Below are 16590 nucleotides of genomic sequence, written 5' to 3' on the forward strand. Positions count from 1 at the left end.
GCACCAGAGACTAGGACATGGGAAACAGCACCAGGGACTAGGACATGGGAAACAGCACCAGAGACTAGGCCATGGGAAACAGCACCAGAGACTAGGACATGGGAAACAGCACCAGAGACTAGGAGACTAGGACATGGGAAACAGCACCAGAGACTAGGACATGGGAAACAGCACCAGAGACTAGGACATGGGAAACAGCACCAGAGACTAGGACATGGGGAAACAGCACCAGGGACTAGGACATGGGAAACAGCACCAGAGACTAGGACATGGGAAACAGCACCAGAGACTAGGACATGGGAAACAGAACCGGAGACTAGGACATGGGAAACAGCACCAGGGACTAGGACATGGGAAACAGCACCAGAGACTAGGAGACTAGGACATGGGGAACAGCACCAGAGACTAGGACATGGGAAACAGCACCAGAGACTAGGACATGGGAAACAGCACCAGAGACTAGGCCATGGGAAACAGCACCAGAGACTAGGACATGGGAAACAGCACCAGAGACTAGGAGACTAGGACATGGGAAACAGCACCAGAGACTAGGACATGGGAAACAGCACCAGAGACTAGGACATGGGAAACAGCACCAGAGACTAGGAGACTAGGACATGGGAAACAGCACCAGAGACTAGGACATGGGAAACAGCACCAGAGACTAGGAGACTAGGACATGGAAACAGCACCAGAGACTAGGAGACTAGGACATGGGAAACAGCACCAGAGACTAGGACATGGGAAACAGCACCAGAGACTAGGACATGGGAAACAGCACAGAGACTAGGACAGAGACTAGGACATGGGAAACAGCACCAGAGACTAGGACATGGGAAACAGCACCGGAGACTAGGACATGGGAAACAGCACCAGAGACTAGGACATGGGAAACAGCACCAGAGACTAGGACATGGGAAACAGCACCAGAGACTAGGACATGGGAAACAGCACCAGAGACTAGGACATGGGAAACAGCACCAGAGACTAGGACATGGGAAACAGCACCAGAGACTAGGACATGGGAAACAGCACCAGAGACTAGGACATGGGAAACAGCACCAGAGACTAGGACATGGGAAACAGTACCAGGGACTAGGACATGGGAAACAGCACAGAGACTAGGAGACTAGGACATGGGAAACAGCACCAGAGACTAGGACATGGGAAACAGCACCAGAGACTAGGACATGGGAAACAGCACCAGAGACTAGGACATGGGAAACAGCACCAGAGACTAGGACATGGGAAACAGCACCACTAGGAGACTAGGACATGGGAAACAGCACCAGAGACTAGGACATGGGAAACAGCACCAGAGACTAGGACACTGGGAAACAGCACCAGAGACTAGGACATGGGAAACAGCACCAGAGACTAGGACATGGGAAACAGCACCAGAGACTAGGACATGGGAAACAGCACCAGAGACTAGGACATGGGAAACAGCACCAGAGACTAGGACATGGGAAACAGCACCAGAGACTGGGACATGGAAACAGCACCAGAGACTAGGACATGGGAAACAGCACCAGAGACTAGGACATGGGAAACAGCACCAGAGACTAGGACATGGGAAACAGCACCAGAGACTAGGACATGGGAAACAGCACCAGAGACTAGGAGAGGACATGGGAAACAGCAGACACTAGAGACTAGGACATGGGAAAACAGGAGACTAGGACATGGGAAACAGCACCAGACACTAGAGACTAGGACATGGGAAACAGCACCAGGGACTAGGACATGGGGAAACAGCACCAGAGACTAGGACATGGGAAACAGCACCAGGGACTAGGACAGGAGACTGAGGACATGGGAAACAGCACCAGAGACTAGGACATGGGAAACAGCACCAGAGACTAGGGCATGGGAAACAGCACCAGAGACTAGGGCATGGGAAACAGCACCAGAGACTAGGAGACTGGGACATGGGAAACAGCACCAGAGACTAGGAGACTGGGAAACAGCACCAGAGACTAGGACATGGGAAACAGCACCAGAGACTAGGACATGGGAAACAGCACCAGAGACTAGGACATGGGAAACAGCACCAGAGACTAGGAGACTAGGACATGGGAAACAGCACCAGAGACTAGGACATGGGAAACAGCACCAGAGACTAGGAGACTAGGACATGGGAAACAACACCAGAGACTAGGACATGGGGAAACAGCACCAGAGACTAGGACATGGGAAACAGCACCAGAGACTAGGACATGGGGAAACAGCACCAGAGACTAGGACATGGGAAACAGCACCAGAGACTAGGACATGGGAAACAGCACCAGAGACTAGGAGACTAGGACATGGGAAACAGCACCAGAGACTATGAGACTAGGACATGGCAAACAGCACCAGAGACTATGAGACTAGGACATGGGAAACAGCACCAGAGACTAGGAGACTAGGATATGGGAAACAGCACCAGAGACTAGGACATGGGAAACAGCACCGGAGACTAGGACATGGGAAACAGCACCAGAGACTAGGACATGGGAAACAGCACCAGAGACTAGGACATGGGGAAACAGCACCGGAGACTAGGACATGGGAAACAGTACCAGAGACTAGGACATGGGAAACAGCACCAGAGACTAGGACATGGGAAACAGCACCAGGGACTAGGACATGGGAAACAGCACCAGAGACTAGGCCATGGGAAACAGCACCAGAGACTAGGACATGGGAAACAGCACCAGAGACTAGGAGACTAGGACATGGGAAACAGCACCAGAGACTAGGACATGGGAAACAGCACCAGAGACTAGGACATGGGAAACAGCACCAGAGACTAGGACATGGGGAAACAGCACCAGGGACTAGGACATGGGAAACAGCACCAGAGACTAGGACATGGGAAACAGCACCAGAGACTAGGACATGGGAAACAGAACCGGAGACTAGGACATGGGAAACAGCACCAGGGACTAGGACATGGGAAACAGCACCAGAGACTAGGAGACTAGGACATGGGGAACAGCACCAGAGACTAGGACATGGGAAACAGCACCAGAGACTAGGACATGGGAAACAGCACCAGAGACTAGGCCATGGGAAACAGCACCAGAGACTAGGACATGGGAAACAGCACCAGAGACTAGGAGACTAGGACATGGGAAACAGCACCAGAGACTAGGACATGGGAAACAGCACCAGAGACTAGGACATGGGAAACAGCACCAGAGACTAGGAGACTAGGACATGGGAAACAGCACCAGAGACTAGGACATGGGAAACAGCACCAGAGACTAGGAGACTAGGACATGGGAAACAGCACCAGAGACACAGAGACTAGGACATGGGAAACAGCACCAGAGACTAGGACATGGGAAACAGCACCAGAGACTAGGACATGGGAAACAGCACCAGAGACTAGGACATGGGAAACAGCACCAGAGACTAGGACATGGGAAACAGCACCAGAGACTAGGACATGGGAAACAGCACCGGAGACTAGGACATGGGAAACAGCACCAGAGACTAGGACATGGGAAACAGCACCAGAGACTAGGACATGGGAAACAGCACCAGAGACTAGGACATGGGAAACAGCACCAGAGACTAGGACATGGGAAACAGCACCAGAGACTAGGACATGGGAAACAGCACCAGAGACTAGGACATGGGAAACAGCACCAGAGACTAGGACATGGGAAACAGCACCAGAGACTAGGACATGGGAAACAGTACCAGGGACTAGGACATGGGAAACAGCACCAGAGACTAGGAGACTAGGACATGGGAAACAGCACCAGAGACTAGGACATGGGAAACAGCACCAGAGACTAGGACATGGGAAACAGCACCAGAGACTAGGACATGGGAAACAGCACCAGAGACTAGGACATGGGAAACAGCACCAGAGACTAGGAGACTGGGACATGGGCAAACAGCACCAGAGACTAGGACATGGGAAACAGCACCAGAGACTAGGGCATGGGAAACAGCACCAGAGACTAGGGCATGGGAAACAGCACCAGAGACTAGGAGACTGGGACATGGGAAACAGCACCAGAGACTAGGAGACTGGGAAACAGCACCAGAGACTAGGACATGGGAAACAGCACCAGAGACTAGGACATGGGAAACAGCACCAGAGACTAGGACATGGGAAACAGCACCAGAGACTAGGAGACTGGGACATGGGAAACAGCACCAGAGACTAGGACATGGGAAACAGCACCAGAGACTAGGGCATGGGAAACAGCACCAGAGACTAGGGCATGGGAAACAGCACCAGAGACTAGGAGACTGGGACATGGGAAACAGCACCAGAGACTAGGACATGGGAAACAGCACCAGAGACTAGGACATGGGAAACAGCACCAGAGACTAGGACATGGGAAACAGCACCAGAGACTAGGACATGGGAAACAGCACCAGAGACTAGGAGACTAGGACATGGGAAACAGCACCAGAGACTAGGACATGGGAAACAGCACCAGAGACTAGGAGACTAGGACATGGGAAACAACACCAGAGACTAGGACATGGGAAACAGCACCAGAGACTAGGACATGGGAAACAGCACCAGAGACTAGGACATGGGAAACAGCACCAGAGACTAGGACATGGGAAACAGCACCAGAGACTAGGACATGGGAAACAGCACCAGAGACTAGGAGACTAGGACATGGGAAACAGCACCAGAGACTATGAGACTAGGACATGGCAAACAGCACCAGAGACTATGAGACTAGGACATGGGAAACAGCACCAGAGACTAGGAGACTAGGATATGGGAAACAGCACCAGAGACTAGGACATGGGAAACAGCACCAGAGACTAGGACATGGGAAACAGCACCAGAGACTAGGACATGGGAAACAGCACCAGAGACTAGGACATGGGAAACCACCAGAGACTAGGACATGGGAAACAGACCAGAGACTAGGACATGGGAAACAGCACCAGAGACTAGGACATGGGAAACAGCACCAGAGACTAGGACATGGGAAACAGCACCAGAGACTAGGACATGGGAAACAGCACCAGAGACTAGGACATGGGAAACAGCACCAGAGACTAGAGACTACATGGGAAACAGCACCAGAGACTAGGACATGGGAAACAGCACCAGAGACTAGGACATGGGAAACAGCACCAGAGACTAGGACATGGGAAACAGCACCAGAGACTAGGACATGGGAAACAGCACCAGAGACTAGGACATGGGAAACAGCACCAGAGACTAGGAGACTAGGACATGGGAAACAGCACCAGAGACTAGGACATGGGAAACAGCACCAGAGACTAGGACATGGGAAACAGCACCAGAGACTAGGAGACTAGGACATGGGAAACAGCACCAGAGACTAGGACATGGGAAACAGCACCAGAGACTAGGACATGGGAAACAGCACCAGAGACTAGGACATGGGAAACAGCACCAGAGACTAGGACATGGGAAACAGCACCAGAGACAAGGACATGGGAAACAGCACCAGAGACTAGGACATGGGAAACAGCACCAGAGACTAGGACATGGGAAACAGCACCAGAGACTAGGACATGGGAAACAGCACCAGAGACTAGGAGACTAGGACATGGGAAACAGCACCAGAGACTAGGACATGGGAAACAGCACCAGAGACTAGGACATGGGAAACAGCACCAGAGACTAGGACATGGGAAACAGCACCAGAGACTAGGACATGGGAAACAGCACCAGAGACTAGGACATGGGAAACAGCACCAGAGACTAGGACATGGGAAACAGCACCAGACACTAGGAGACTAGGACATGGGAAACAGCACCAGAGACTAGGACATGGGAAACAGCACCAGACACAGAGACTAGGACATGGGAAACAGCACCAGGGACTAGGACATGGGGAAACAGCACCAGAGACTAGGACATGGGAAACAGCACCAGAGACTAGGACATGGGAAACAGCACCAGAGACTAGGACATGGGAAACAGCACCAGAGACTAGGACATGGGAAACAGCACCAGAGACAAGGACATGGGAAACAGCACCAGAGACTAGGACATGGGAAACAGCACCAGAGACTAGGGCATGGGAAACAGCACCAGAGACTAGGGCATGGGAAACAGCACCAGAGCTCCATGGTCATTTCAGGTCACTGTGGTTGTAACCCAGATCTGAAACAGCTGTGCGATGACTAGGGGGGGTTGTTTAGAACAGAAAACATATTTTTGTTATGATAAACAACCTCACAACTATTTTTAAAAAACCAAGTGGACAAGACTGGGAGGTTGTTGAAGACCAACTATTAAATCAAATCTAAGTTTATTTGTCACATGCGTCGAATACAACAGGTGTGGACCTCACAGTGAAATGCTTACTTACAGGCTCTGTGTGTGTGTGTGTGTGTGTGTGTGTGTGTGTGTGTGTGTGTGTGTGTGTGTGTGTGTGTGTGTGTGTGTGTGTGTGTGTGTGTGTGTGTGTGTGTGTGTGTGTGTGTGTGTGTGTGACCAACTATTAGAGTTGATATGAATGTGTGTGTGTGTGTGTGTGTGCATTTGCGTGCGCACCTGTGCTAGAGTTGATATGAATGTATTTCTCCTCCCTAAAGGGGACAGGACGTGTGCGAATGTGTGTGTGTAGTTGTGAATGTAAAAAGGAAATAAAACAACAGTAGAAACAGGACATTTGACAAAAGAGTTGTAGCAAGGCTCTAGGGGACAGACACCTGTTAGTCTAGGTTGTTGAGTTGATATGAATGTATTTCTCCTCCCTCACAACAAGGGGACAGGACTGGGAGGTTGTTGAAGACCAACTATTAGAGTTGATATGAATGTATTTCTCCTCCCTAAAGGGGACAGGACTGGGGAGGTTGTTGAAGACAACTATTAGAGTTGATATGGGTTGTTCTCCTCCCTAAAGGGGACAGGACTGGGAGGTTGTTGAAGACCAACTATTAGAGTTGATATGAATGTGTTTCTCCTCCCTAAAGGGGACAGGACTGGGAGGTTGTTGAAGACCAACTATTAGAGTTGATATGAATGTATTTCTCCTCCCTAAAGGGGACAGGACTGGGAGGTTGTTGAAGACCAACTATTAGAGTTGATATGAATGTTTTCTCCCTCCCTAAAGGGGACAGGACTGGGAGGTTGTTGAAGACCAACTATTAGAGTTGATATGAATGTATTTCTCCTCCCTAAAGGGGACAGGACTGGGAGGTTGTTGAAGACCAACTATTAGAGTTGATATGAATGTGTTTCTCCTCCCTCACAACAAGGGAACAGGACTGGGAGGTTGTTGAAGACCAACTATTAGAGTTGATATGAATGTGTTTCTCCTCCCTCACAACAAGGGGACAGGACTGGGAGGTTGTTGAAGACCAACTATTAGAGTTGATATGAATGTATTTCTCCTCCCTCACAACAAGGGGACAGGACTGGGAGGTTGTTGAAGACCAACTATTAGAGTTGATATGAATGTGTTTCTCCTCCCTAAAGGGGACAGGACTGGGAGGTTGTTGAAGACCAACTATTAGAGTTGATATGAATGTGTTTCTCCTCCCTAAAGGGGACAGGACTGGGAGGTTGTTGAAGACCAACTATTAGAGTTGATATGAATGTATTTCTCCTCCCTCACAACAAGGGAACAGGACTGGGAGGTTGTTGAAGACCAACTATTAGAGTTGATATGAATGTATTTCTCCTCCCTAAAGGGGACAGGACTGGGAGGTTGTTGAAGACCAACTATTAGAGTTGATATGAATGTATTTCTCCTCCCTAAAGGGGACAGGACTGGGAGGTTGTTGAAGACCACAGGAAACTACTACACTTGATACTAATGTATCTGTCTGTCTCTCCTGTTCTCCAGGTAACATCATTGGGTCGGGGATATTCATCTCTCCTAAGGGTGTTTTGGAGCACGCTGGTTCGGTGGGTCTGTCCCTCATCGTATGGGTGTGCGGAGGGGGTATCTGCGCCCTGGGGTCCATGTGTTACGCTGAGCTGGGCGTCACCATTCCCAAGTCAGGGGGAGACTACTCCTACGTCACGGAGATATTCGGAGGACTGGTGGGGTACGTGTCTATTTTATGTCCACAATCCTGATTAGGGAACAACACAGAAAACTTTCCCAGAATTCCCAGGTTTTTTTCAGAAATGTCCAGGGCCCGTCTCATAGTAGAAGGGAAGGGCCTCCCGGGTGGCGCAGTGGTTAAGGGCGCTGTACTGCAGCGCCAGCTGTGCCACCAGAGACTCTGGGTTCGCGCCCAGGCTCTGTCGTAACCGGCTGCGGCCGGGAGGTCCGTGGGGCGACGCACAATTGGCCAAGCGTCGTTAGGGAGGGGTTGTCTCATCGCACACCAGCAACTCCGGCTTGGACGCGCGCTGTGTTAAGAAGCAGTGCAATATAATAATAATAATAATATAATAATAATAATAATATATGCCATTTAGCAGACGCTTTTATCCAAAGCGACTTACAGTCATGTGTGCATACATTCTACGTATGGGTGGTCCTGGGAAACGAACCCACTACCCTGGCGTTACAAGCGCCATGCTCTACCAACTGAGCTACAGAAGGACCACTGTGCAGCAGTGCAGCTTTGGTTGTGTATCGGAGGACGCATGACTTTCATTCAACCTTCGTCTCTCCCGAGCCCGTACGGGAGTTGTAGCGATGAGACAAGATAGTAGCTACTAACAATTGAAAAAGGGGGTAAAATTTAAAAAATAAAAATAGTAGAAGGGAAGAATTTCATTCCAAAATGTGATATATACATTTTCAGAAATATTGTTAAATTGACATTAATTAAAACACATCCAGAGACTATTGTTTCATCTGACCACAACATGGACTAGTGAGAGGACTGGCAGGATTAATCTGACCACAACATGGACTAGTGAGAGGACTGGCAGGATTAATCTGACCACAACATGGACTAGTGAGAGGACTGGCAGGATTAATCTGACCACAACATGGACTAGTGAGAGGACTGGCAGGATTAATCTGACCACAACATGGACTAGTGAGAGGACTGGCAGGATTAATCTGACCACAACATGGACTAGTGAGAGGACTGGCAGGATTAATCTGACCACAACATGGACTAGTGAGAGGACTGGCACGATTAATCTGACCACAACATGGACTAGTGAGAGGACTGGCAGGATTAATCTGACCACAACATGGACTAGTGAGAGGACTGGCAGGATTAATCTGACCACAACATGGACTAGTGAGAGGACTGGCAGGATTAATCTGACCACAACATGGACTAGTGAGAGGACTGGCAGGATTAATCTGACCACAACACGGACTAGTGAGAGGACTGGCAGGATTAATCTGACCACAACATGGACTAGTGAGAGGACTGGCAGGATTAATCTGACCACAACATGGACTAGTGAGAGGACTGGCAGGATTAATCTGACCACAACATGGACTAGTGAGAGGATCTGCAGAGAGGAATGGGAGAAACTCCCCAAATACAGGTGTGCCAAGCTTGTAGCATCATACCAAAGAAGACTGGAGGCTGTAATCGCTGACAAAGGTGCTTCAACAAAGTACTGAGTAAAGGGTCTGAATACTTATGGAAATGTGATCCTTCTACGTATGGGTGGTCCTTCTGTAGCTCAGTTGGTAGAGCATGGCGCTTGTAACGCCAGGGTAGTGGGTTCAATTCCCGGGACCACCCATACGTAGAATGTATGCACACATGACTGTAAGTCGCTTTGGACAAAAGCGTCTGCTAAATGGCATATATTATTATTATTATTGATACTTCCGTTTTTGATTTTTTTTTTTAAATTAATTTGCTCAAATTTCTAAAAGCCTGTTTTTGCTTTGTCATTATGAGGTATTGTGTGTAAATCCATTTTATAATGAGGCTGTAATGTAACAAAATATGGAAAAAGTCAAGGGGTCTGAATGCTGAATGCACTGTCTACAAAAGGACGAGGTATCACAGGCTCCAACAGGACCAGAGATCACAGGCTCCAACAGGACCAGAGATCACAGGCTCCAACAGGACCAGAGATCACAGGCTCCAACAGGACCAGAGATCACAGGCTTCAACAGGACCAGAGATCACAGGCTCCAACAGGACCAGAGATCACAGGCTCCAACAGGACCAGAGATCACAGGCTCCAACAGGACCAGAGATCACAGGCTCCAACAGGACCAGAGATCACAGGCTCCAACAGGACCAGAGATCACAGGCTCCAACAGGACCAGAGATCACAGGCTCCAACAGGACCAGAGATCACAGGCTCCAACAGGACCAGAGATCACAGGCTCACAGGCCAACAGGACCAGAGATCACAGGCTCCAACAGGACCAGATATCACAGGCTCCAACAGGCTGCACCAGAGATCATGTTGTTAACAGGCCAACTGCCATCCTGACAGCTTGCAATATAAAGGCTAAATACATCCTGACTCCAGCTGATCACATGTTATTAAATACATCCTGCTCATGTTGTTAACAGGACCAATATAATGTTATTAAATACATCCTGATGCTCATGTTGTTAACAGGAGGCAATATAATGTTATTAAATACATCCTGATGCTCATGTTGTTAACAGGCTCCAACAGGCTGCAATATAATGTTATTAAATACATCCTGATGCTCATGTTGTTAACAGGAGCCAACATGGCTGCAATCAATGTTATTAAATACATCCTGATGCTCAGTTAACAGGAGCCAAATGGCTGCAATACAATGTTATTAAATACATCCTGATGCTCATGTTGTTAACAGGAGCCAACATGGCTGCAATAGAATGTTATTAAATACATCCTGATGCTCATGTTGTTAACTGGATGTTATTAAAACATCCTGATGCTCATGTTGCAGGAGCCAACATGGCTGCAATAGAATGTTATTAAATACATCCTAAATACATCCTGTTATTAAATACATGATGCTCATGTTGTTAACAGGAGCCAACATGGCTGCAATAGAATGTTATTAAATACATCCTGATGCTCATGTTGTTAACAGGAGCCAACATGGCTGCAATAGAATGTTATTAAATACATCCTGATGCTCATGTTGTTAACAGGAGCCAACATGGCTGCAATAGAATGTTATTAAATACATCCTGATACTCATGTTGTTAACAGGAGCCAACATGGCTGCAATAGAATGTTATTAAATACATCCTGATACTCATGTTGTTAACAGGAGCCAAAATGGCTGCAATAGAATGTTATTAAATGCATCCTGATGCTCATGTTGTTAACAGGAGCCAAAATGGCTGCAATAGAATGTTATTAAATACATCCTGATACTCATGTTGTTAACAGGAGCCAAAATGGCTGCAATAGAATGTTATTAAATACATCCTGATGCTCATTTTGTTAACAGGAGCCAAAATGGCTGCAATAGAATGTTATTAAATGCAAAATGGCTGCAATAGAATGTTATTAAATGCATCCTGATGCAGAAACCTCAATGTCCCAACTCTCTAGATGGCAAAATGGCACCGACAGAAACGTTCGCCTCGCTTCTAGTCCTTAGGAAACTATGCAGTATTTAGATTTTTTGTGTGTATTATTTTCTACATTGTCCAGGAGATCTCAAGTGTTAATACGTACAGCCGGGAAGAACTATTGGATATCAGAGAGACGTCAACTTACCAGCACTACGACCAGGAATACCACTTTCCCGAAGCGGATCCTTCGTCCGAACCACCCAAGAGGCTAAGACAAAACAAAGTTGCCGCAGGAAAGGTAGACAGAGCGGCCTTCTGGTCAGGCTTCGGAGGCGCGCACACCACGCACCTCTTCCGAGTATTTTACTCGCTAATGTCCAGTCTCTAGAAAACAAGGCAGATGGAATTAGGGCTCGTTGCGTTCCAGAGAGACCCTAATGTCCAGTCTCTAGAAAACAAGGCAGATGGAATTAGGGCTCGTTGCGTTCCAGAGAGACCCTAATGTCCAGTCTCTAGAAAACAAGGCAGATGGAATTGGGGCTCGTTGCGTTCCAGAGAGACCCTAATGTCCAGTCTCTAGAAAACAAGGCAGATGGAATTGGGGCTCGTTGCGTTCCAGAGAGACCCTAATGTCCAGTCTCTAGAAAACAAGGCAGATGGAATTAGGGCTCGTTGCGTTCCAGAGAGACCCTAATGTCCAGTCTCTAGAAAACAAGGCAGATGGAATTAGGGCTCGTTGCGTTCCAGAGAGACCCTAATGTCCAGTCTCTAGAAAACAAGGCAGATGGAATTAGGGCTCGTTGCGTTCCAGAGAGACCCTAATGTCCAGTCTCTAGAAAACAAGGCAGATGGAATTAGGGCTTGTTGCGTTCCAGAGAGACCCTAATGTCCAGTCTCTAGAAAACAAGGCAGATGGAATTAGGGCTCGTTGCGTTCTAGAGAGACCCTAATGTCCAGTCTCTAGAAAACAAGGCAGATGGAATTAGGGCTCGTTGCATTCCAGAGAGACCCTAATGTCCAGTCTCTAGACAACAAGGCAGATGGAATTAGGGTTTGTTGCGTTCCAGAGAGACCCTTAAGATTGTAACATACTCTGTTTCATGGAAGCTCTTTGGGGACATGCTGTCCGAGTCGGTACAGCCACCGGGATTCTTTGGTGCGTCTGCGCCGACAGGAATAAACATCTCTCAGGGAAGAAGAAAGGCGAGGGTGTATGTTTCATGGAAACATGGCTCTTTGGGGACATGCTGTCCGAGTCAGTACAGCCACCGGGATTCTTTGGTGCGTCTGCGCCGACAGGAATAAACATCTCTCAGGGAAGAAGAAAGGCGGGGGTGTATGTTTCATGATTAACGACTCATGGTGTAATTGCAGCAACATACAGGAACTCAAGTCTTTCTGTTCACCAGACCTAGAATTCCTCACAATCAAATGCCGTCCGTATTATCTCCCAAGAGAATTCTCATCAGTTATTATGACTGGCTGGCAAAACTCTGGATCGCTGCTACTCAAACTTACGCAATGCATACAAGGCCCTCCCCCGTCCTCCGTTTGGCAAATCTGACCTTGACTCCATTTTACTTCTCCCCTCCTATAGGCAGAAACTGAAACAGGATGTACCTGTGACTAGGAACATGCAACGCTGATCTGACCAATCAGAATCCACTCCTCAAGATTGTTTTGATCACGTGGACTGGGACGTGTCCCGGGAAGCCTCAGAGAATAATATAGATGTATACGTTGATTCAGTGAGTGAGTTTATAAGGAAGTGCATAGGAGATGTTGTTCCCACTGTGACTATTATAACCTACCCTACCCAGAAACTGTGGATAGGTGGTGGAATTCGCGCAAAACTGAAAGCGCGAACCACCGCATTTAACCACAGAAAGATGACCGGGAATTTGGCCGAATACAAACAGTGCAGTTATTCTCTCCGCAAGGCAATCAAACAAGCGAAACGTCAGTATATGGACAAAGAGTCGCAAATCAACGGCTCAGACACGAGATGTGGCAGGGTCTACAGGCAACCACAAACTACAGAAAGAAAACCAGCCACGTCACGGACACCGACGTCTTGCTTCCCAACAAACTAAACAACTTCTTTACTCGCATTGAGGATAATACAGTGCCACTGACGCGGCCCGCTACCAAGGACTGCCCCCCCCCTATCCTTCTCCGTGGGCCGACGGAGGAGGGTGACAGCTAAGGTGGAGGTGATATGATCCTTGACTAGTCTCTCAAACCACTTCATGATGACAGAAGTGAGCACAATGGGGCGATAGTCATTTAGTTCAGTTACCTTTGCCTTGTTGGGTTCAGGAACAGTGGTGGCCATCTTGAAGCATGTGGGGACAGCAGACTCGGATAGGGAGAGATTGAATATGTCTGTAAAAACCAGCCTGCTGGTCTCTGGGCCGGCAGCCACGCGAGGGTTAACACATTTATTTCACATTAAATAATGCTCATGTTAAACGTGTTTTATTGAATTTTGTAGTTAGTATCTAGTCCCCTGTGTGTTTGTAATGTTACTCATTCTGATCTAAATAACTGGTCTCAGATCAGTACTCAGGGGGGAGAGAGACCGTCTGATCTAAACAACTGGTCTTAGATCAGTACTCAGGGGGGAGAGAGACCGTCTGATCTATATAACTGGTCTTAGATCAGTACTCAGGGGGAGAGAGACCGTCTGATCTAAACAACTGGTCTCAGATCAGTACTCAGGGGGCAATAGAGACCGTCTGATCTATATAACTGGTCTTAGATCAGTACTCAGGGGGCAATAGAGACCGTCTGATCTATATAACTGGTCTTAGATCAGTACTTAGGGGGAGATAGAGACCGTCTGATCTAAATAACTGGTCTTAGATCAGTACTCAGGGGGAGATAGAGACCGTCTGATCTGTATAACTGGTCTTAGATCAGTACTCAGGGGGCAATAGAGACCGTCTGATCTATATAAACAGTCTTAGATCAGTACTCAGGGGGGGAGACCGTCTGATCTATATAAACAGTCTTAGATCAGTACTCAGGGGGAGAGAGACCGTCTGATCTATATAACTGGTCTTAGATCAGTACTCAGGGGGCAATAGAGACCGTCTGATCTATATAACTGGTCTTAGATCAGTACTCAGGGGGAGAGAGACCGTCTGATCTATATAACTGGTCTTAGATCAGTACTCAGGGGAGAGAGACCATCTGATCTATATAACTGGTCTTAGATCAGTACTCAGGGGGCAATAGAGACCGTCTGATCTGTATAACTGGTCTTAGATCAGTACTCAGGGGGCAAGAGAGACCGTCTGATCTATATAACTGGTCTTAGATCAGTACTCAGGGGGGAGAGACCGTCTGATCTGTATAACTGGTCTCAGATCAGTACTCAGGGGGAGAGAGACCGTCTGATCTGTATAACTGGTCTTAGATCAGTACTCAGGGGGCAATAGAGACCGTCTGATCTATATAACTGGTCTTAGATCAGTACTTAGGGGGAGATAGAGACCGTCTGATCTAAATAACTGGTCTTAGATCAGTACTCAGGGGGAGATAGAGACCGTCTGATCTGTATAACTGGTCTTAGATCAGTACTCAGGGGGCAATAGAGACCGTCTGATCTATATAAACAGTCTTAGATCTGTACTCAGGGGGGGGAGACCGTCTGATCTATATAAACAGTCTTAGATCAGTACTCAGGGGGAGAGAGACTGTCTGATCTATATAACTGGTCTTAGATCAGTACTCAGGGGGCAATAGAGACCGTCTGATCTATATAACTGGTCTTAGATCAGTACTCAGGGGGGGAGAGAGACCGTCTGATCTATATAACTGGTCTTAGATCAGTACTCAGGGGGGAGAGAGACCGTCTGATCTAAATAACTGGTCTTAGATCAGTACTCAGGGGGAGAGAGACCGTCTGATCTGTATAACTGGTCTTAGATCAGTACTCAGGAGGGGAGAGAGACCGTCTGATCTATATAACTGGTCTTAGATCAGTACTCAGGGGGAGAGACCGTCTGATCTGTATAACTGGTCTCAGATCAGTACTCAGGGGGAGAGAGACCGTCTGATCTATATAACTGGTCTTAGATCAGTACTCAGGGGGGGAGAGAGACCGTCTGATCTGTATAACTGGTCTCAGATCAGTACTCAGGGGGCAATAGAGACCGTCTGATCTAAATAACTTTTCTTAGATCAGTACTCAGGGGGGAGAGAGACCGTCTGATCTATATAACTGGTCTTAGATCAGTACTCAGGGGGAGAGAGACCGTCTGATCTATATAACTGGTCTTAGATCAGTACTCAGGGGGGGAGAGACCGTCTGATCTATATAACTGGTCTTAGACCAGTACTCAGGAGGGGAGAGGGACCGTATGAATACGGCCACAGATCTCCTATAACTGGTCTTAGACCAGATGTAAAGAGGGCTGTGAATGTGAAAGTGGATTAGATATAAAACTGGTCTCCCCATGATACAGTTACTCAGTGAGAGTCCACAAAGATGCCACCAGGTTCTCCGAGGCGGGAGACTCTCGGAGTTCATGAACTGGTCAAATGAGTCATCAGTTTTCCCAGCACTCTCCCGGCTGCCTTACAATACAAACAATGTACAAGTCTACAGTTTAAATGCAGAACTCAGGGTCACCTGACCGTCTACATGTATAAATATATATATAGTTTTAACAGTATATGTGCTGTCTTCCTATAGGTTCCTGCTCCTATGGAGCGCGGTTCTCATCATGTACCCCACCACCCTGGCTGTCATAGCTCTCACCTTCTCCAACTATGTCCTTGACCAGAACTGTGTCCCTCCAACTTGGCCACCAGGCTTCTCTCCACCATCTGCATATGTAAGTCCAGTATAATAAACACTATTTAGTAGTAGTCTATACTACAATAATGACTATTTAGTAGTAGTAGTCTAGTACAATAATGACTATTTAGTAGTAGTATGCTACAATAATGACTATTTAGTAGTTACTATAGGTCAAATGACTATTTAGTTTTCCCAGTACAATCCACGGCTGCCTAGTAGTATAGTACAAACAACTATTTAGTAGTAGTCTACAGTTTAAATGCTATTTTTAGTAGTACTATAGTACAATAATCACTACCGTATACTACAATAATCACTATTTAGTAGTAGTACTATAGTACAATAATGACTATTTAGTAGTTTAGTACAATAATGACTAGTTAGAAAGTAGTACTATAGTACAATAATGACTA

The 16590-nt window shown here is 47.5% G+C and overlaps 1 long non-coding RNA gene across 4 annotated transcripts in view; it reads left to right on the plus strand.

The window, feature by feature from the left end:
• The window catches only part of LOC127925052 (uncharacterized), a 57697-nt gene extending 41544 nt beyond the window's left edge, over positions 1 to 16153 (plus strand). Inside the window, exons 1-4 of one of the 4 annotated variants that reach the window (XR_008119593.1) lie at positions 6844 to 6940; positions 7376 to 7515; positions 7731 to 8004; positions 16070 to 16153. This is a non-coding gene — a long non-coding RNA (uncharacterized LOC127925052). Of the gene's footprint in view, positions 1 to 6843; positions 6941 to 6969; positions 7011 to 7109; positions 7151 to 7375; positions 7516 to 7730; positions 8005 to 16069 lie in introns of those variants that run through there. The other 3 variants (XR_008119594.1, XR_008119595.1, XR_008119596.1) reach the window with 3 other exon arrangements.
• The last annotated feature ends 437 nt before the right edge of the window (positions 16154 to 16590 follow it).

Source organism: Oncorhynchus keta, unplaced genomic scaffold, assembly GCF_023373465.1.
Source record: "Oncorhynchus keta strain PuntledgeMale-10-30-2019 unplaced genomic scaffold, Oket_V2 Un_contig_5010_pilon_pilon, whole genome shotgun sequence".
Taxonomy (NCBI): Eukaryota; Metazoa; Chordata; class Actinopteri; order Salmoniformes; family Salmonidae; genus Oncorhynchus; species Oncorhynchus keta.